This window comes from Elephas maximus, chromosome 10 (assembly GCF_024166365.1).
Source record: "Elephas maximus indicus isolate mEleMax1 chromosome 10, mEleMax1 primary haplotype, whole genome shotgun sequence".
NCBI classification, from domain to species: Eukaryota; Metazoa; Chordata; class Mammalia; order Proboscidea; family Elephantidae; genus Elephas; species Elephas maximus.
The window spans coordinates 28893465-28916540 of record NC_064828.1 but is presented as its reverse complement, the minus strand read 5'-3'; the positions used below and the strand labels follow the sequence as shown (position 1 = coordinate 28916540).

General features: G+C 40.6%; 2 pseudogenes; both read right to left on the bottom strand.

The window, feature by feature from the left end:
- Nucleotides 1-1393: 1393 nt before the first annotated feature.
- Nucleotides 1394-2424, bottom strand: LOC126084561 (olfactory receptor 11G2-like; annotated as a pseudogene).
- A 13673-nt stretch (nt 2425-16097) lies between these two features.
- Nucleotides 16098-17004, bottom strand: LOC126084548 (olfactory receptor 11G2-like; annotated as a pseudogene).
- Nucleotides 17005-23076: the final 6072 nt, after the last annotated feature.

Genomic DNA, 23076 nt, shown 5'->3' with positions numbered 1-23076 from the left:
AAACAGGTATCAATGACATTACCAATAGGCTGTTTCCTCTGGCCCACCAGACTGGCAGAATTTAGTGATGATATGCATATTGTTTGTGGAAACGTGAATGTGTCCACCCTTGAGTGAAAGTAATCTGACAATACCTGTTATATGCATTGGCCTTTGATCCAGAAATACACTGAGAGTCTATCCTATAAAAATAAAAATTGCAAGTATGTACTTGCAATTTTTATTTTTATAGGATATGTATAAATATGTGTGTGTTTGTGTAAACCAAACCCATTGCCATCAATTCCGACTCATAGTGAGCCTGTAGGACACAGCAGAACTGCCTCATAGGGTTTCCAAGGAGCAGCTCATGGATTTGAACTGCCAGCCTTGTGGTTACCAGCCAGCTCTTAACCACTGCCGCCTGGGCTCCATATATATGCTTTTCGACGGTTGTGATCTTTCAGAAGAAGATTGCCAGAACTTATTTCTGAGGTACCTCTGGGTGGATTCAAACTGCCAGGCTTTTGCCAATTGAAGCAGTAAATTGTAAAACATCAGGCAGGCTTTCTTGAAGTGCCTCACAGACCCCTTCTAGGGACATTCTTGATCTTTGTCTTGAGGTGAATATGAGATGTAATGAGCTGTGCTGAAATATTTCACTTTCCTGTTCTCTGACACCTCACCTTTCCATACTCTGCGCACACTATTCCCCAGCACTCTCCTGCAGCAATGTAGCTCCTTTGGTCAAAGTACATAACACAATTTTAATTTTTTCTCAGCCTAGACTGTGACTTATCCAGTTTATTGGATTCATTTTCTAGCTCAGCACCTGACATATTGAAGGTGTTCATTAAGTTTTTTTTAATGAATAAAGAAGATAAAAAATAACAATTCTGAAAAGAGACCACTTATAAGTTTATCATAATTAATTTCCTTCCACACATCCTCAGAGGACAAAGTCATTCCCACCTTCTCCAAAACCAAGTCTGGCGAAATGTCTGTGGGTTCTCAGGTCCTGGCATCTTTGTTTTTCCATTACGTACTTTCTAGATTCCCCAACAAACCAGGAATTGTCTCAATTCTCAGAAAATTTACTAGTAGACACATCATCTTTCTTCTTTCCCTCCTCGTCCTTCTTCTTCCTTAAAGAATATTGTATGTGGTACAAAATTCAAAAGATACGAAAGGGTACAGGGTGAAAATAAATCTTTTTCCTTTCATTATATCCAAGACATCCTCTCTTCCCAGATGCAGCCATTGCTAGGTTCGCCTCAGTCATTTGACAGATTCTTTTTTTTAAATGTGCACACACACTAGTTTATATTTTTTATACATAAATAGCAGTTTACATACTGATGTTCATTTATTCACTTAGCAATATATATTGGAGGTGGTACCAAGGTTTTAATTTTTAAGTTCCAAGAAATTTCTGCAGGGCATGTTTCATATCTTTGTTCCTCAGACTGTAGATCACAGAATTAATGAGTGGGGTTCCCACAGAATAAAACAGGGTCATGATCTTCTGCATTCCAGATTCATGCTTGGATGTTGGGCTCAGATACATGACCATCACAGAACCATAGAAGAGTGAAAACACAGCCAAATGGGATCCACAGGTGGAGAAGGCCTTTCTTCATCCAGATGCTGAAGGGACCCTCAATACAGCTCTCAGGATCAAAGCGTAGGACCCCATGATACAGAGGAAAGGAATAAATGAGAGTAGAGAACTTAAAATCATCCAGAGGAACTCTATCACCGGGGCTCTGGGACAGGTGAATGCCAACAGAGGACCTGGGTCACACAGGAAGTGATCTATAATCCTAGATCCACAGAAGGACGTCTGGGAGATGACAATGATAGGGACTGGGAACCAGAGGAAATCAAGTATCCAGCAGCTAACCACGAGATTGGTGCAAAGACGGCCAGTCATAACAGTGGGGTAATGCAATGGCTGGCAGATGGCAAGGTAACGATCAAATGCCATAACTGCTAAGAAAAAGCATTCTGTAGACCCCCGGGAGGAAAAGAAATAGAACTGCAGAAAGCACCCAGAGAAGGAGTTGACCTTGGTCTCAGAGAGGAAGCTGGCCAACATATTGGGGACAGTAGAGGTGACATAGCAGATCTTCAGGAAGGAGAAGCTGGCGAGTAGGATGTACATGGGTGTATGGAGTCTCTAATCCCAGCCCACAGCACAGATGATGGAACCAATTCCCATGAGGATCAAGAGGTAGATGACAGAGAAGAGCGCAAAGAGGAGGACCTGACCCTCCCTGGGCCAGGGGAAGCCCAGGAGGGTGAAGCCAGTGATGGTGCCAAAGTTGTTGGGGGTGTTGAAGATTTTCATGTGTCTGTGAGATGTAAAAGACCAGAAAATATGGAATAACAGTGCAAAGACAGATGGGGATCCAGGTTTATATTTAAAGATTCTTGGGAAAGAAAATAAAGACTTATGTATCAATTGCTACTCTTCCTTTAACTCAAAAATATTGTCCTGGCTTGCTTTTTTGCTCTTATTCATATTTTCATTGCTGCTCAATTAAATTTTGTTCAGAATTGATAAATTCTTGAAGGAGAGTGTTTTAGAGAAATCTTAAAATTATATTAGACTGTATACTTAGTAGAATATATATTATCTATTTTTTTATCTATATATGCATATATACATAGATATAGATAAGTGTGTGTGTGTATTCTCCTAAATAAAATACATATGTATATAGAGAGATATGTTGTCTTTGTTGTGTGCCATCCAGTTGATTTTCAACTTGCATAGGTGTGTGTGTACTCTCCTAAGTATGATATATACGTATATAAATAAAAAAAAATATATACATCTACGTTGTGATATGTCTATATATATTCATATCAATATCTATATCAGAGTCAACTCTGACTCATGGCAACTCCATTCATTTCACTGTTGAACTGTGCTCCATAGGGTTTTCAACGGTTGATTTTTTGGAAGTAGGTTGCCTGCCCTTTCTTCCCAGGTGCCTCTGAATATAAAAAAAAAAAAAAAGGATATTAACAGGAACACAAAGGTTATCTGTTGCCCTTACCTGGTATATACAATCTCAAATGTAAGATTTTTGAAGTGTGACTTAAGACACTAAAGAGTCTCTATTAGGGGTAACTCTCTTAAAAGACTCCTCAGGACAAAGGCCATAAAGGTGCAGGAGCAGGTAGTTACTCTTATAGGTAACCACTTATATAAGGCTCTCTCCAGATATCCCCCTGCCAGGTAGGAATATGGGTGATTAGAGAGTTGTGTTAGGAGAGGGAAAAATTTAGTGAGAGGGACTGGGGAGGGTATAATTTTGAAGCTCAAATAATTCACAAAAAGTTCCTTTCTTTGGGTCATATTTGTTTAGTACATTATTTGATTTCCACAGCAAGGGGGACTCACACAGCCAATAAAAAAGTCTCCCAAGGTTCTAACCACCTCACCTTAGTTTATATTACCCCAGGGCTTTTCTGACCTCCCCTGGGGTAAGCAGGAGAGGAGAAGAAGACGGCTGCTCTATGAACTACCTCTTCTATATGTTTTCACTCGGTCTTTAAAAACTTCTGTCTAGGGGATCATATTAAGTCTCAAACAAGTGTATATTCATGAAGGACAGCTGAAAGCAGATTTCACGAAAAAATCTTTTATTTTCAAAATGACTCTGTTGTGTCTTCATTTAGGATCAGGAACACCCCCATACATAGCAATTGATATATAAGCCTTTATTTTCTTGGTCCTTGTCTTTTTGTAGAATGTTTTTAAACTAACGTTGTGGTCATTAGTTTACATGGCACACTGACTCAAAAGTGACGGAAGTGACACAAAGTAAAACTTGACATAACTGAGGAACTCCAGGTATCTAGTCTCAGAAGTTACAACAAAACAAAAATTTTATCAAGACTCTAAGTTTATAATATTAATCTTGAGTGTTAATATTATCTTAGAGTGCAGGACCAGGCAGTGTTTCATTTTGTTTTACATAGGATTGCAATGAGTCAGTACTGACTGGATGGAACCTAATAAAAGCAACAACATAACTCAGTAAAAAAAAAAAAAAAAAAAATTAATGATCAATTCAAGGAATCTGTTGCTAATAGTGGCTTTTTTTGTTTTAACCTCCAGATAGTTCTGTAGATTTTCCTCAAATGCTAATTTATGGGCAATCACCTATTTGGCCATTCCATTACTGCAGGAGTGGATTATTGAGGTCTTTCTTTTTTTCCTTTTGTTCGTTTTAACGTCCCATCTCCTCCCTTTCTGTTATCCTTCATACTCAATTCAGCTGCAGCTCCTATCATCTTTATTTCTAAAATACGTCTTGATGCCTTTGTTTCTCTCTCTTCCCTACCACCCCCTAGTTCTTTATTGTTTCTCTGGATCACTACAAAGGCCTCCTGAAGGACTTGCTCTACAATCCATTCTCTATGCAGCAGCCAAGCCTTTGAATCATGTACATGAGATCATGTCATTGCTTCTCATAAAAATATTCAGTAACATTCTCAACAATAACAATAAAATAAATAAAACTTAGGGGAAAAAAGTTCTCAGTAACTTCTCTTTAAACCTAGAATAACATAAAACAAAAGCTCAATTTTATGGTTAATGGGCCCTTGAAGGATCTGGCCTCTGCTTATTTCACCACCTACCCCACCCCTTCCCACTTCTTCAGTTATAGGGGCCTTCTTTCAGTCCTGAGTCCCTGGGTGGTGCAAGTGGTTAACGTGGTTGGCTGAAAATCAAAAGGTTGGAGGTTGAAGTTCACCCAGAGACACCAGGGTAGAAAGTCCCGGTGATCTGAAAAATCAGCCATTGAAAACCCTTGTGGAGTACAGGGCTACTCTGACACACATGAGGTTGCCGTAAGTTGGAGTTGGCTCCATGACAACTGACTTTTCTTTTAGAATAAGCCAAGTCCTTCTTTGACCAGGTTCTTTGCTCTAGGTGTTCTCTTTGTCTGCTACTCCCTTTTGGAGTTTTTATTCTTCAGTTTTCAGGCTAAGCATTATATTCTCAGGGATGCCTTCCTCGCAGGCCATGTGTAATCTTTCCTGCCATTCCCTATCCATAGCTTTTTATTTATTTTCTTCCTGATGTTGTTGTGGTTGTTAGGTGCCATTGAGTCAATTATGACTCATGGTGACCCCCTGTGACAAAGTAGAACTTCCCCAAAGGGTTTTCTAGACTAATCTGTATGGGAGCAGATTGCTAGGTCTTTCTCCTGTGGAGCCACCGGGTTTGAACTGCCAACATTTTGGTTACCAGCTGAGCCCTTAGTCATTCCACCACCAGGGCTCCTTATTTTCTTCCTAGTACTCGTCAATACCTGAAATTATTTTGTTTCTCTGCTTATTGTCTCTCTGCCACTTGAATGAGGGGAATGGCCTTCTCTATTGTTTCACTGTTTTATTATAGAATGTAACACAAAGTAGGTGTTTAGTAAATATTGTTGTAAAACTGGCTAGTTATGCTCTTTAAAAAAAAAAAAAATTCTATGGACTTCCAGCCACATGGCACCATAGACAAAAGCACCATGCCATCCCTCCACAGTAAAGATCCAAAAAACTAAGTAAAACAGAGATAAACGTCATTCCTGGAACCTTAAGTGCCAAATGAAAAGGGAACTCAGCCAAGCACACAAAGGAATAAGAAGCTGACAGCGGACGGAGAGCGAGGAGAGATACCTTTGGAGGGCCCTACAGCTAATGTAGCACGGATCCGGCATCTTGGACTCCTGTATGGGATCAGCAGACAGGGAACATGGGGAAGCAGCTTCGCAGAACTCCCAGGAGGAGACAGAGCATCCAGTAACCGGCTATACAAGCTTTCCTACCCCCCATTCTCTCCCCAGTGTTCTACCTCTGAGCTTCCTGGCTGGCTGCAGTGGCTTGGCCCTCAGGGAAGTGCAGCACCTGTGCTGCTTTGATTCGCCCCACCCACGTTGGAGATCCAGTGAAAAAGAGTATGGAAAAGCAGCTTCAGGATATTCCCAGCAGGAGACAGATCACCTGGTAGAGCGAGCTATATATACGCTTTCCTAGTTCTCCCCTTCTTCCTCCCCTCTTCGGCCTCCTCTGCTTCCAGCCAGCAGGAGTCTCTTAGCCAGGAGACACTGCTTTGGCCTCAGACGGCTTGGACTCGCCCTGTCCACGCTCCCGTAGCCCCTGAGCTGATGTTGGTTCTATCCCTCTCTTTTGGTTTCTTCTGTGCCTCCTACCACCTTTTCCTCCTTTCTCTGGAGCACCTGGCTCCGTGTGCCATCTTTGCTTCTCCTTGAAAAGCTGTGAAGCCACAAGCTCAACTGGGAAACCACTCCCTTGGCCTGTGACACCATGCTGGTGGGATCCTGGGGCTTTTTTCCTCCTTGTTTTGCTTTGTTCTGTTTTGTTTGTTGTTTTCTTTTTTGCAGCTTGGGAGCCCCATCTAGCCAGGCTGCACTGCATGCCATAGGAGCCACTCCCCCAGTCTGAGCATCTGCATAGGTGGGATCCCTGGGGGCATTTCTTTTTTTCCTTCTTTTTTTCCTCCCTCTTTTTCCCTTTCTGTCTCCCTTCATTTCTCAGTTCTCATCTCTCTACACTTATCTTCTTTTCCTGTCTCCTGAATACCTGGTGCTGTGTGACATATATACCCCCTGTAGCCAGATTATACTGCGCAGCCTGGGAGCCACTTCTGCAGTCTTAGCAGCCCCACCAGTGGGACTCCGGGACCCCTAGGGCTTTTCTTTTCTTCTTTTCCAAATTTTTATCGTTATTTTTTTCTTTCTTTTTCCATTTTTATTTTTGCTTTTCTCCAGTCTCGGTTTCTCATCTTTCCACTCCAATGCGAAGCTCCTTTAGCACTCTTTTTTTTTCTCTCTTTCTTTATTTGCTTGTTTGTTTTCAGCTCCTGTTTTTCTTTCCTCTCTCCTCTTTTTCACACCCCTATTAGCTCCACACATCACAACCTCCCCTATCTTTCCTGCCTACCTGCACCATGCACTGAACACCACACCCTCGAGCAACACAGACAGAGCCTACTGGAACCTGCCCAGCACTGATTCCTGGCCCACCCTGTTGGCCCTAGTATGTGCCACAAACAACCCATCCCAGCCCCTTCCTTTCAGCTGGGCCTACCCTGTTGCACCATAGCTGAATGATTGGCCCTGCCCATTAGACAAGGAGGTGAAAAGTATCATGACTACAGACAAGCAAACAACAAAGAACGCACAGCCCGCCTGCTCAGACATAAACAAATAAAACAAACAAAAAAGGGACAAAACAAGCAAATCTACAATCAAGATATGAAGACAATAACTACTGAATGTCCCAAAGGCAGAAGACAATATCAAAACATATGTAAAAAACAGGACAGGATGGGTCCAGTAGGCATCCAAAATTAAACACCAGATAACTTTCAAGTAGAAGAAAAGGCACTAGAACTACCTGTCAGAGAATTGAATTCTCTAAAATTCAGATAAATCCAAGAGTTGAAGCAGAAATCAGAAAAAAATGAGGAAAAAATAGACATGTTTTTGGGAAAGGCAGACAAATTCATGGGATATACAGACAAAAAAAAATTGGAACAATTCAGTAAAGTAGTACAGGAACAGAATGCCAAAATAAATTCACAACTAGAAATCACACAAAAACAACAATTAGAAATCCAAACGATAAACAACAAGGTTTCAGAAATGCACAGTGTAATAGAAGGGCTGAAGAGCAGATTTGAAATGATGGAAGACAGAATCAGCAAAACTGGATACAGCTTTGAGGAAAAATCTGAAAGAAGAACACAGAAAAATGAAGAAACCCTGAGAATTATGTGGGATACAATCAAAAGCAAAAATATGTGAGTGATCGGAGTTCAAGAGCCAGGAGAGAAAACAGAAAACATAGACAGGATCATTGAAGAATTGCCGACAGAAAACGTCCCTAATATGAATGATGAAAAGCTGGCCATCCAGGAAGGTCAACGAACCTTACGCAGGACAGACCCCAAAAGAAAAACACCAAGACATATCATAATCACACTCATGAAAATCAAACACAAAGAAAAAATCCTGCAAGCAGCTCAAGAAAAACAAAAAGTCACACACAGAGGAGAAACAATAAGACCAAACTTTATTTGGCAGAAACCATGCAGGCAAGAGGGCAATGGGATGACATATATAAAACATTGAAAGAAATTAATTGCCAACCAAGAATAATATATCCTGCAAAACTTTCATTCAAATATGATGGTGAAATCAGGACATTTTCAGATAAACAGAAATTAAGGGAATATGTAAAAACCAAACCAAACTTAAAATAATTATTAAAGGGAGTCCTTCAGTCTGAGAACAAACAACATGAGACCACAGCCTGAATCTAGGATGCAAGGTTCTACCAGCCAGATACCAATCTAGGAAATGAACTCTCAAGGATTATACAAAACCAAAATAATTGCAACGGGGAACCAGAGAAGTTAATTGTTACAAGAATGTCATAACAATAAAAGAGGGAATAAATGGTATAGGTATAGAACTCTCTAATGGAGAGGAAGGCAAGGTGATATCAAGTAACAATACACTGGGTCAAACCTAGGAAGATAAGGGTAAATTTCAAGGTAACCACAAAGAAAGTTAACAGACCTACTCATCAAAATAAAGAAGAAAAACATAAAGTCTCAATAAAAACAAAATCTACAAAAACAAAAGAAATCCACAAACAAAAGGAACTCAGCACAGGACATTATACTGAGTGAAATAAGTCAATCACAAAAGGACAAATATTGTATGAGACCACTACTATAAAAACTCAAGAAAATGTTTACAGACAAAAAGAAACAATATTTGATGGTTACGAGGGAAGCGAGGGGTGGGAATGGAAAAACACTTAACAGACAAAAGATCAGCCGTAACTATGGTAAAGGGTAAGACAGTACACAATACTGGGAAGCCAGAACAACCTGTACAAGGAAGGGCCATGGCAGCTCCGTAGACACATCCAGACTCACTGAGGGAACAAATTGCTGGGCTGAGGGCTGTGGGGACCATGGTCTCAGGGAACGTCTAGCTCAATTGGCATAAGAGTTTATAAAGAAAATGTTCTACATTCTACATTGATGAGTAACATCTGGGGTCTTAAAAGCCGGTGAGTGCAAAAAGACAAACAACCCAATCAAAAATTGGGCAAAGGATATGAACACGCACTTCACTAAAGAAGATATTCAGGCAGCTAACAGATACATGAGAAAATGCTCTCGATCATTAGCCATTAAAAATTAGAGAAATGCAAATTAAAACTATGATGAGATTCCATCTCACTCCAACAAGGCTGACATTAATCCAAAAAACACAAAATAATAAATGTTGGAGAGGCTGCGGAGAGATTGGAACTCTTATACACTGCTGGTGGGAATGTAAAATGATACAACCACTTTGGAAATCTATCTGGCGTTTTCTTAAAAAGTTAGAAATAGAACTACCATACAACCCAGAAATCCCATTCCTCGGAATATACCCTAGAGAAATAAGAGCCTTTACACTAACAGATATATGCACACCCATGTTTATTGCAGCACTGTTCACAATAGCAAAAAGCTGGAAGCAACCAAGGTGTCCATCAACAGATGAATGGTTAAATAAATTATGGTCTACTCACACAATGGAATACTACGCATCGATAAGGAACAGTGATGAATCTGTGAAACATTTCATAACATGGAGGAACCTGGAAGGCATTATGCTGAGTGAAATTAGTCAGAGGCAAAAGGACAAATATTGTATAAGACCACTATTATAAGATCTTGAGAAATAGTATAAACTGAGAAGAACACATTCTTTTGTGGTTACGAGGAGGGGCAGGGAGGGTGGGAGGGTGGGGGAGGGTTATTTACTGATTAGTTAGTAGATAAGAACTAGTTTAGGTGAAGGGAAAGGCAATACTCAATACAGGGAAGGTCAGCTCAACTGGACCAGACCAAAAGCATAGAAGTTTCCAGGATAAACTGAATGCTTCGAAGGTCAGTGGAGCAAGGGTGGAGCAAGGGCGGGGGTTTGGGGACTATGGCTTAAGGGGACTTCTAAGTCAATTGGCAAAATAAATTCTATTAAGAAAACATTCTGCATCCCACTTTGAAGAGTGGCATCTGGGGTCTTAAATGCTAACAAGCGGCCATCTAAGATGCATCAATTGGTCTCAACCCACCTGGATCAAAGGAGAATGAAGAACATCAAGGTCACACGATAACTATGAGCCCAAAAGACAGAAAGGGCCATGTGAACTAGAGACTTACATCATCCTGAGACCAGAAGAACTAGATGGTGCCCGGCCACAACCGATGACTCCCCTGACAGGGAGCACAACAGAGAACCCCTGAGGGAGCAGGAGATCAGTGGGATGCAGACCCCAAATTCTCATAAAAAGACCAGACTTAATGGTCTGACTGAGACTAGAAGAATCCTGGTGGTCATGGTCCCCCAAACCTTCTGTTGGCCCAGGACAGGAACCATTCCCGAAGAAAACTCATCTGACATGGAAGGGACTGGACTATGGGTTGGAGAGAGATGCTGATGAAGAGTGAGCTACTTGTATCAGGTGGACACTTGTGACTGTGTTGGCATCTCCTGTCTGGAGGGGAGATGGGATGGTAGAGAAGGTTAGAAACTGGTAAAACGGTCATGAAAGGAGAGACTGGAAGGAGGGAGTGGGCTGACTCACTAGGGGGAGAGTAAATGGGAGTATGTAGTTAGGTGTATATAAGTTTATACGCGACAGACTGACTTGATTTGTAAACTTTCACTTAAAGGACCATAAAAATTATTTTAAAAAAAGCCTGTGAGTGACCATCTAGGATACTCCACTGGTCTCACACCTTGGGGATCAAGGAAGAATGAAGAAAATTAAAGACAGAAAGGAAAGATTAGCCCAAAGAACTAATGGACCACATCTACCATGGCTTGCACCAGACTGAGCTCAGTACAACAAGGTGATTCCTGGCTACCACCACTGACTGCTCTGACAGGGATCACAGTAAAGGGCCTCTGACAGAGCTGGAGAAAAATGTAGAGCAAAATTCTAACTCAAAAAGAAAGACCAAACTTGAAGGCCAAACTGGAGAAACACTGAGAGTATGGTCCCGGGACACCCTTTCAGCTCAGTAATGAGGCAACTCCTGAGGTTTACCCTTCAGCCAAAGATTGAACAGGCCCATGGGACAAAACAAGGCTAAAGGGGCACACAGGTCTGGGGCAGGGACTGGAAGGCAGGAGGGAACAGGAAAGGAGGTAACAGGGAACCCATGGTTGAGAAGGGAGAGTGTTGACATGCCGTGGGGTTGTTAACCAATATCATACAACAATGTGTATAGTAATTGATGAGAAACTAGTTTGTTCTGTAAACCTTCATCTAAAATTCAATAAAAAAAAATAAAAGAAAAAAAATTTCTAATTGTAAAATATGTTCATTGTAGGAACTTCGGAAAACGCATGAATTATAGTGAAGAAAATAAAAGCCAGTTTCCATCGATAAAAAGGACATATTTTGAAATAAACATGTTCCAAACCTTAAAGCAATAGTATTTATATAAAAGTGATTTTACACCACATGAATCTTAAAAAACACATGAGTAAAGCTTGTGGGAATGAAACATCTAAGAAATGCTCTGTTTACCTGAAGATACCAGGGTGTTGATACAGGTTTCAGAGAATTCATTTGAAAGGGGGTTATGCGAGACTGAATGTTCTTGGCAATAAAATCTACTCTTTTTTAGCCGATTACCCCTCCCGCTGATAAAGTTAATTACAGTCCCATCCATAACACTAGAAAGAGGTGGGAGGCAGGCTGGGAGAGTGGGAAAATCAGGGCCTAAATTCTGGTGCTTTTTGTTTTTGTTTTAACTAACATGTTCTATGGTTTGTTGTTGCTGTGGGCTGCTGAGTCTATTCTGATTCATAGCGACCCTGTATGATAGAGTAGAACTGCCCCACAGGGCTTCTTAGGCTGCAGTCTTCATGGGAGCAGATCACCAGGTCTTTTCTCATGTGGAGTGGCTGGTGGCTTTCAACTGCTGACCTTTCAGTTAACAGCCGAGTGCTTAACCACTGTACCACCAGGGCTCCTGAGGTCCTGAGTTTTTTTTCTTACATGTAAAATTGAAGTTGGAGTACATCATTCTTAATCCTGTCACTTCTGAGATGTTTATTGCTCTTCCAGGATTGCCCAAGATACACATGACAGCTAGACTTGCAAATCCAGATGTGATCGATTTGGATCATATAATCCTGGAATGAAAACCTTTGCTGTATATTGCAGTAGTTATATATCAAGGTTCAGGATTCAGGACAGCTCCCTTTTACGATTGTTCTCCACTTTCAAGCCTGCCTGTCCTGGAAAATGGGAAAAGTGTAAAAATAGGTTATACTAAATTTAATAAAGTATGGGTAAAAGTAAAGATGTTTCTACTAGGCTGTTTGGTTACCCCTTTCATTACTACTTTCCCCCCACCCCCTTTTTCTTTTGATGGCATGTGTTTTCAGTATTGGAATGCATGATTAGTAATTGAGTGCCTTTAAATTTTTGGTTGGTAACGTGGAGAAACATAATCTGGTAATACAAGCCACCAATGAGGTGAGTAGCACTGTGATGCCACCAATCCGTGGTATGACAATATACCAACGAGAACTATATAAATGATTTTTTGTGGGGAGATTTCCATTAGGTTACATGGGGAACCTCTGGTTTTCCAAATATGACACGGAAAAATTAAAACAGACCCATCAGGGCTCATTAACTATCAAAAAGGGAAGCCATAATTATCCTTGCAAGGTTTATCTCAGAAATAAGGGAAAAAAGGACAAAACTTTACAAAACTAACACATCCAGGAAGCATCACCTAATAGAATGTTCAACCTACCTGACAATGAGACTCCAGCTCTGGTCTGCTGCTCTCCACAAATTCCAAAAGGGACCCATCTTGATGTTAAATGCATTTAGAACTGAAATAACGCCTTAACTCTGAGGTCCAGGGCATAAAAAGTGGCTGGTATGTCGTTAACTAACGCTAAGGAAAGAGTTACTCGACCCTCCTTAGTTAGCTCCTGCGCAGAGAAAGCAGCCATTGTGTTAACTGGTCTGTCAAAGTTGGTGGTTTCCTCCAACTTGGCAGCAGAAGGAGCTGCTGTCCAGGGAGTGGGAACATGTGTACAGGGGCCTCAAGGCCACGTCTATGAACATAGACTGCTTGAACTGAGGAAATGAATAAAACTCACAAGACAAACTTCACTTTTTAACTTGTTAAATTAGCACCCAGAAGTCGGGATGCTATATATGCTATCTGTGTTATATCCAAGATAAGAGAGAACATTTCCCTGAAATTTCTTTTTCACTGAAGCTAGGTCCAGAAGCCACAGGGAAGTGAAAGTCTTGGCACCCTCACTAGTAAGCTTCTCTCAGGAGCCAGTTCAGACAATTTCCCTGTCAGCATAACCCTATGCCTCATTGGCTCCTCTGTGAAGGAACACTGCTTCCAGAGCTGGATCATCTGAGTTCAAATCCTCCACCACTTTCTAGATGTGGGATATTAGATATGTTATTGACCTCTCTATGCTTTGCCTTCCTCTTCTATAAAATGCAGAGAATAAAAGTACTGACCACACTGGGTGTTTGGAGGGTTAAATGAGTAATATTTGTAAAGTGCCTGCCCACCAGTAAGTGATGTGTAGCCTTTTATGCAGTAATATAAACTCTTTTTTTGAAAATCCTTGGAAATATGTATACTCATTCATTGCTGATAAGCCGTAGCTGTGGTATACTGGAAGAAGCACTTTATTTGAAGTTGGAAACAGGGTTTGAGTTCCAGCACTAACACTGCTATATTTGGGAAATTCTACAAGCCAATTATTTCTTTTCTTTTTAAGCCAATTATTTCTTGCCTCTTAGTTCCTCAAATGTAAAGTGGAAATGATAATGCCTTTCTCAAAGGGTTGTGATGAAGACCGCCGAATGAGCAGCATGTGGAAACACCTTGTCAATATCTGGCATATAAATATTAGATGTTCGGCAACAAGGTCAGTCAGAGCAGGGTCATTCTGCTGCTGCTCTCTGGCCAGTTTCAATTGGGAGTTGGGCTCCAAGGTTTACCCATCCTCAACAGAAGGACAGGTCTTTTGACACAGCTGTTCTCTCACTAGCTCCCATAGAAATTATAATTATCATTCCACATAAAACATGTTTATACCACATCTCACTCCATTTTCCGCTAGTTTGTGAGCCCCACAAGGAAGGAAATATGTCTTATTCAATTAGCATATGATTCTGTTTTTAGCTCAATGCCTAGAATAATGAAGGTTTTTTAATGAATAAGTGCTAATGGAGGAAGATGATAAAACCATTATCAAAAATAGCCAGTTTCAATTTTTCATAATTTACTTTCACAGGCCCCCAGAAGAGCAAGACATTTTCCACAGTGGAATGCAATAATTTAATCAGTCTTTAACTAACGGGAATTTATGTTGTTCTATTTTTTTTTAATCTTTTGATATGAGGAACAGGCCATAGTGAATATTCTTGTACATATGCCGACAGAAACAGAGTTTGATAAGATGATACCAAGGAGCTGTCAGGTTCCTTCTTCATTTTCTATCAACAATCAACCCTCTTTCTAGTTTCCCAAAGAATCAAGGAATTATGAAGAAATGTTTCCCTGATTCTAAACTCATATTGAAATAGTCTTCAAGTTTATTTCTAAAATTTTCTTGGAAGTTAAGCAATACACGCACATGGAAAGATATTTAAATAATACAAAGGCTTAATAAATGAAATTAAGTATCCTTCTCTCTGTGTTCCCAGAAACTCAATTCTCTTTTCTAGAAAAATCAACAGTACCCATTTCTCCTTCCTACAAGAAATATACCATGTATTTATAAACATAAATATATACATATCTATATGAGTTTTCTTCACATGAAAGATAGCCGAAGATACAACTTTCCTCCATCTTGCTTTTCATATAACAATACATGTTGAGGATAGTTTCGTAATGATAAGCTTGTATGCCAAAAAACAACAAAACCCAAACCCAGTGCTGTTGAGTCTGTTCTGACCCATACTGACCCTATAAAAACAGAGTAGAACTGCCCCATACGGTTTCCAAGGAACAACTGGTGGACCTGAACTATCGACCTCTTTGTTAGCAGCCAAATGCTTAAACACTGCATCACCAGGGCCCCAATAAGGATGTATAACCCCCGCACCCCCCCATTTTTAAAAGCTGTATAGTATTCTATTCAATGGAATGTGATTATTTAATCAGTCTTTAACTAATGGGAATTTATATTGTTCTAATCTTTTGATATTAGAAACAGACCATAGTGATTATTATTGTACATATGCCATTTTTCTCATTTTTGAATTTATCAGTAAAATAAATACCTAGGAGTGGAACTGCTAGGGCTAAGAAAATGCCCTTTACATTTTTATACTTGGCTGAAAAAATGTCCTTCATAGACGTTTTACCAATTGATTTTCTACTAGCAATGGGTAAGAGTACCATTTTGTCCCAACATCATGTTTTTAGCTTTTTCAATTAGAGAGGAAAAAGAGAGGTATATTTTTTACAGTATTATTTGTATTTCCCAATAGAATATCTTTTCATATGGTTAAAAACCTTTGCTATTTACTTTTTTCACATATTTGGTATTTTCTATAGTGTTGGTGGTATTTATTGATCTCAAGATAGTTCTGTGTATCAAATATATTAACCTTTTGTTTATGCAAATTGATGAAAACATGAGAGATGTTCTGGGTGACAGAAATATAAGCTTAATCAGAAAAGTAAAGACAATTTGTAGTTGAGCAAAGACAAAAAATTTTGTAATAGAAAACTTTGGTTTTGCCCTTGTATAACTTACTAAATTTTTCACCCTATATCTCTATCATTTGCAAAATCAGGGAGTTGGAGTATATCTTCAAGATCCCTTGTAGCCCTATAAATTCTAGGAAATATAAAAAACACCATGGTGTGTTACATTCAAAAACAATATTATTAATTTTCTAAGTTTTTAAGTGATACCAGTAAATTTTCTTTTTAACCAAGAAAAGCCAACAACAAATTCTCTGCCCCAAAATCCTGTTAATTAAGACTCTCATTTTTATGTTCCCAAGAATTTCTTCATTGCATGCTTCATATCTTTGTTCCTTAGACTGTATATCACAGGGTTAACGAGTGGAGTCAAAACAGAGTAAAACAGGGTCAGAATCTTCTGGACTCCAGCTTCATGTTCTGATGTTGGGCTCACGTACATGACCATCACTGAGCCATAGAAAAGTGAAACCACAGCCAGATGGGATCCACATGTGGAAAAGGCTTTCCTTTGTCCAACTGCTGAAGGGACTCTCAACACAGCTCTCAGGACCAGTGTGTGGGATCCCATGATGAAGAGAAAGGGAATAAATAAAACTAGAGAACTTAAGGTAGAGCTAGTCAACTCTATTGCTGGGACTCTGGTACAAGCAAGGGCTAGCAGAGGACCTGGGTCACACAGGAAATGGTCAATGATCCTAGATCCACAGAAGAACACCTGGGAGATGATGATGATAGGTATCAGGAACCAGAGGAAACCAAGTACCCAGCAGCTGACCACAAGATTGGTGCAGATGTGTCCAGTCAAAATGTTAAGATAGTGTATAGATCAAATGCCATAACTGCCAAGAAAAAGCATTCTGTAGAACCCAGGGAGAAGAAAAAGTAGAACTGGAGAAAGCATTCGGAGAAGGAGATGACTTTGCTCTCAAAGAGGAAGCTGGCCAACATTTTGGGGACAGTAGAGGTGACATACCAGATCTCTAAGAAGGAGAAGTTGGTAAGTAGGATGTACATGGGGTGCGGAGTGTCTGATCCCAACAAACCACACAGATGATGGAACCATTCCCCATGAGGGTTAGGAGGTAGGCAATAGAGAAGAGCACAAAGAGGAGGATCTGACCCTCCCTGGGGCAAGGGAAGCCTAAGAGGATGAAGCCAGTGATGGAGTTATTGGGGATGTTGAATATCCTCATGTGTGTGAGCCAGCTGTAAAAAGATTAGCATATACTGAATAACAGTGTAGCTAAATGGAGGCTCAAATACGTATTTAAGCCATCCTGGGGAATGTAATAAATGTTTGCATTCAATAATTACCTATGTCTCCTTGAAATACAATCACTTGCCACATAACATCGGTTCGGGAAACGTCAAACTGCATACACGTCCATGGTCTCATAAAGTTATAATAGAATTCAGAAATCCCCACTGGAGAACAGGATGTAGTGGAGGTAACAGGATGTAGTGAATGCAACAGCTCCCCACATGCAACAAGTGTACCTCATGCCTCTTGTATACAAAACAATTGCTCTGCCATTGTGTATAATGCCTATGTTGCTGGCTTATCTATATACTGTACTTTCTATCTTTATTTTAATGTGAACTTTCCCTAATTACAAATAAAAAATTTGCCACACAATAGTGGAAGCTTTGACTCGTAGGGAGCAGTATCCAATCTTGTGTTTACACAATGTCCAAATCACATAATGTCGTATATCACAGAATGCATTGTGGATGTTAAACAATACATGACTATACTGTCCTGGGTTAATTATTGGTCTGAAAACACCAGGAATTACTGAATATTAGTGGTAGAAAGAGAATTTTCTTATTGTGAAATGTATGAAAGCATACATATTATATATTATATATACAATTTAATAAATCATTACACAGAAAATTCCATTGCAATTACTTCATGGTCAAGAAATAGAATATCATTTGCACCTAGAAGCTTCCTTCACTGTCCATCCCAATAACTATCTTCTGGCTTTCTGACCCTCCAATCATAACCCTCTCCTTTCCGTTATAGTAGTCACTTCCTTGCTTTTAGTTATAATTTAACAACCTAAGTATGTGTAAAAATGGCATGGGGACGTTGTTAGCCTCCTCTAACTTCACAAGGGGGAAGGAGAATCAAGATCAACAGCTAAAGACTGGTTCCTATGAGGCAGAGTTCAGGCATGCCTCCTCTCTCTGCCGTCTTTACCAATTCTGACACCAACCATCCCTCCCATGGCATTCTCTACTTTTCTGCTGAATTCAATAATTCATTGCAATGGCCACACAGAACTCAGAGACAGTACTCACAATTATGGGGTTTATTAGGGAAGCAAAAATTACAATTCAGGTTGAGGAACCCTCAGGATACAGTTCTTCTATCGGGACAGCCTCTTCTCAGCCGTGCTCACAGGCATGCCTCTCTCTGGCCCTCGGCCTCTGCCCCTGACTCGGGCAAGTGTTACAAAGCTCTTTTAGCTCTACTGATAAATGCTCAGAGGCACCTACTCAGCCAGTAAGCCTTGGCTCTAAGGTGCTCAGCTCCAGCTCTGTGGGTAGGCAAACGTAGCTCCACCAAGTGCCTGGAGGCACCCTACTCCTCAAACAAGCCTCCTACCCGAAGGCACTCAGCTAGCTCCGAGAGCCAGAAAGTCTACAGCACAATCTCCTGCCAGTCTCTCCTGTTGCCATTTCTCTGCCACCACTTCGTGCCATCTTCAGTGTTACAGCTCTCTTTCTCTCTGTCTCTGTCTCGCTGTATCTGTCTCTCTCTCCCTGTCTCCTGGTTCCAGGAGCTTCTAAGTGCAGGAATTCTGGGTCCAAAGGACATGCTACACTCTGGCCCTTCTTCCTTGGTGGTGGTGAGATCTTGTCCTTCCCATCTCTGTGATGGCTCATTTCAAGCCCATTGGGAAGGGAAAACTGACCAATCCCCTTAGTAGGCCACAAGTACCCTATTTGCAAAAATCTGTTAATAATTTATCTTCTAAACACTACACCACCTTATTACCTGAATCAGGAAATGGAATCCCAAACTGAAGTTTCTCAGATAATTTTCCTTTTCATCTTCTTGGCAATAAACACAGAGGAACAAAGAGGTAGAAACAGTTGTGATAAAGATCCTTGATTGTGTTTGCTGGACCATGGAGGAGTTATAAGCAAAGGCTACTAGGCAGTAAGCCTTGTTTTTTCTGATCCTTGAGGATCCATTTACTGCTTCTAAAAGGAGAACAGTATCAAAAGACAGCTCTGTGCTTACTATCCACTTCCCTTGGGGTCTGCCTTCATTTTTTTTTTTTTTTCAAGTTGAAACAACATATTTTCTTGGCTTTAAACATCTTATAGGTGGCATGAAATATTAAAAATCAATTTATTAATTATTTGATTAATTTATCAACTAGTGATTAAATCTCTAAATTCCCTCATAGTGCCTACCACATGGCCAACGAAAAATCTTACAGGCCTGAAAGAGGAAAAAAAAACAAGAGCAGCCACTGGCATCCAGAACTGATCTGACATTCACAGCTAGACCTTAATGTTATCACAAGCTGGTGTGCTCACAGCTGGGCCATGTTATTCTCCTACTGGATATAAACAATCTCACAGAGTATCCACCTCAGTCAACATTACTCTGAGACCATGATAAAATCAAACAAAACAAGGCGCTTCATAATTTTGGCTAAACACAGAAAAAAACAATTTCACTTCGCTACCCATAAAAAACCAAACACCATTTTCTCATGGCTAAAATGAGTGACCTTTTTTTTTAAACAAATTACAGCTTTGTTCTCATTCTAGTATATAGACAAGATTTGTCGAGATACCCAATCATAGAATTGCCCCCTTTTCTGACAATACCCAATCAGGAGCAAACCTCTGCTTCCTTAGTTGTTAGTTGCCATCTATCAGATTCCAAGGGTTTTCAAGGTTGAGACCTTTTAGAAGCAGATTGCTAGACCTGTCTTCTCAGGCACCTCTGGGTGAGTTCGAACTGCCAACCTTTCAGCTAGTAGTTGAGTAGTTAACCATTCGTGCCACCCAGAGACCCAGTGCTTCCTTAGATCCCTCCCCAAATCACTTAACCAAAGCTCAAATCCTATAATAGGTTCTTTCCATAGCTCCCCCCCTGGTATGTGCTCTTCCTCATTACAATGAGTAATAAACCCAACTTGCTTCTCTATAGGCATTTGTGTGGTCTTTGGCTAAAGGGCATTAACAAACCTAACGCAGACTATGGTGGCTGGGACCTCTGCAGTTTTTCAATAAGACTTCACTTATCCATCTCCAAGAAAATAGTGGCCTCTGGGGAACACGTTCCAGGCCCAAAGATGTTCCTCGTTAAGGTTATAACCTGACCCCAGGAATGCCAGTAAATTTCCATTAGTCCTTGAGCCTGGTTTGTCCCACTCCACATGCACAGAAGGGTCAGCTGTGACAATTAACTGACCTCAAGTGAGGATGAAGCAACAGGTGGAACGAACCAGAAGGAAAATCATCACCGGACCCTATTCAGAAGCAAGAAGTCCAACAAGAACTATGTCACCTCCCGTTTCCTTGCCACTTTCTAGAATTTTCCCTCCCAAGTAGCCACCATGTTGCTGCCCAAATCACATATAAGTCCTGCTTCACCGTAGCTCAGGGAGCCAGATCTGAGCAGCTTCCTCCCAGTTCCTTGCTCTGCGCATTGCAATAAGGTTACTTTTTCAAAGACCAGTGTCCAGATTATTGGCAAGTCTGAGCACGCCAGACAGAACTCACCTTCCCAGGTTCGGCAACAAGGTCAGTCAGAGCAGGGTCATTCTGCTGCTGCTCTCTGGCCAGTTTCAATTGGGAGTTGGGCTCCAAGGTTTACCCATCCTCAGCAGAAGGACAGGTCTTTTGACACATCTGATTTCCTATCCCTCTACCCTCCCTGCTGTGGGAGATATTTTCATCTAAAATGCTAGTTAGTTCAGTTCACTTCCCTGTTTGGGCACTATTATGGATTGAATTGTGTCCCCCAAAAATGTGTATCAATTTGGCTAGGCCATGATTCCTAGTATTGTGTGATTGTCCGTCATTTTGTCATCTGATGCAATTTTCCTATGTGTTGTAAATCCTACCTCTATGATGCTAATGAGGCAGAATTAGAGATAATTATGTTAATTAGGCAGGGCTCAAATCTATAGGATTAGGTTGTATTTTAAGTCAATCACTTTTGAGATATAAAAGAGACAAGCAAGCAGAGAGACATGGGGACCTCATTACCACCAAGCAAGTAGAGCCAGGAGGATAGCGGGTCCTCAGGGCCTGGGGTCCCTCCGATGAAAAGCTCCTAGACCAGGGAAAGATTGATAACAAGGACTTCCTCCCAGAGCCAACACGGAGAGAAAACATTCCCCTGGAGCTGCCACCCTGAATTTGGGCTTCTAGCTAGCCTCCTAAACTGTGAGAATAAATTTCTCTTTGTTAAAGCCATCAGCTTGTGGTGTTTCTGTTATAGCAGCACTAGATAACTAAGACAGGCACTGTTAATATTTCTGTCTATGGCATAAAATTCAAAGTCCTAGGACTGACAAATGAGGCACTGTGCAGTGCAGACTCAGTCTCTTTACTGCCCCACTTGTCAAGAGTTTTTTGCAGATTTCTCCATGTCTTAGTAACACCGAACCACTTGGGTACACAGTTGGAACTCAAAAAATATATGTTGAAGGAGTAATTTAATTCTTTGGAAAAGTAAAAGAGCACCCAGTGTGAGTGGTGTGCAATGAGAAAGTCAATCCACGTGGAGAAAGTTACCTGCAAAAGCAGGTATCGAGGGTTGAAATAGGTTAACAGTGTTCTGGAGTATCTGTGCTACTCTTTGCCTTTTTTTCCGTCCATTTGTACCCCTTCTCCATCTCTGAGAGTAACCCAAGAATGCACTTTATTTTTAAAACACATTCAAGGAGGTATAATTGACATACAATAAGCTGTATGCACTTCAAGTGTGCATTTTGGTAAATTTTCACATACGTACGTACCTGTGAGATCATCACCATGATCAAGATAGTGAACATAACCATGACACCCAAAAGTTTCCTTGTGCTCCATGTTTATGCCTCCCTCTTCCTCCCCCTCTTTGTTCCGCTCCCCAGGAAACCACTGATCTCATTTTCGGAGTGTTATATAAATGAAATCATACAGTATATACTTGTCTTTGTCTGGCTTCTTTCACTTAGCATAGTTATTTAGAGATTCATACATGTTGTTGCATATATCAATAATTTATTCCTTTTGTGAATATTTTATGAGTATTGAGTCTTAATATTCAACTGTATGGATATACCACTTGTTATTGGATATTTAAGTTGTTTCCAGTCTTTGATTATTGGTTAACAATGTTGAATATTTTCTTTTTATTGTGCTTTAGGTGAAAGTTTACAGCTCTAGTTAGTTTCTCATTCAAAAATTTAAACACATATTGTTTGCAACATTGGTTGAAATTCCCACAATGTGACAGCATTCTTCCCCTTTCCACCCCGGGTTCCCCATGTCAGTTTGTCCAATTTTCATATCCCTTCCTGCCATCTCTCCTTGCTTTTGGGCAAGAGTTGCCCATTTGATCTCATATATTTGATTGAAATAAGAAGCTTGTTCCTCATGTGTGGTATTATTTGTTTTATAGGCCCATCTAATCTTTGTCTTAAAAGTGTGCTTGCAGAGAGCTTCAGTTCCTAGTCAGCATAATGTCTTTGGGCCATAGTCAGACCAGTAAGTCTAACCGTTTTTTGTGAATTTGAATTTTTTTCAACATTGTTCTCCCTCTCCGTCTGGAACTCTCTATTGTGATCCTGTTAGAGCAGTTGGTGGTGGTAGCCAGGCACCATCTAGTCCTTCTGGGCTCAGGCTGGTAGAGGCCCTAGTTCAAGTGGTCCGTTAGTTCTTTGGACTTTTTCCTTTCACCTTTGGTTTTCTTCATTCTCCTTTACTTTGGATGAAATGGGACCACGGAATGTATCTTAGATGGCCACTCACAAGCTTTTAAGACCCCAGACGCTACTCACCAAAGTGGCATGTAGAACATTTTCTTTGTGAACTGTGTTACGCCATTTGCCATTGCCCCCAGCTCTCAGCCCCATTAACTCAGTCCCTCAGAGTGTTTGGATGTGCCTAGGAACCCTCTATGGCTTTGCCTTGGTCAAGTTATGCTGATTTCCCCTATACTGTATGTTGTCTTTCCCTTCACCAAAGTTGACACTTGTCTACTAATTAGTGATTTCTGCTCGCCATCCTTCCTCACCCTCATA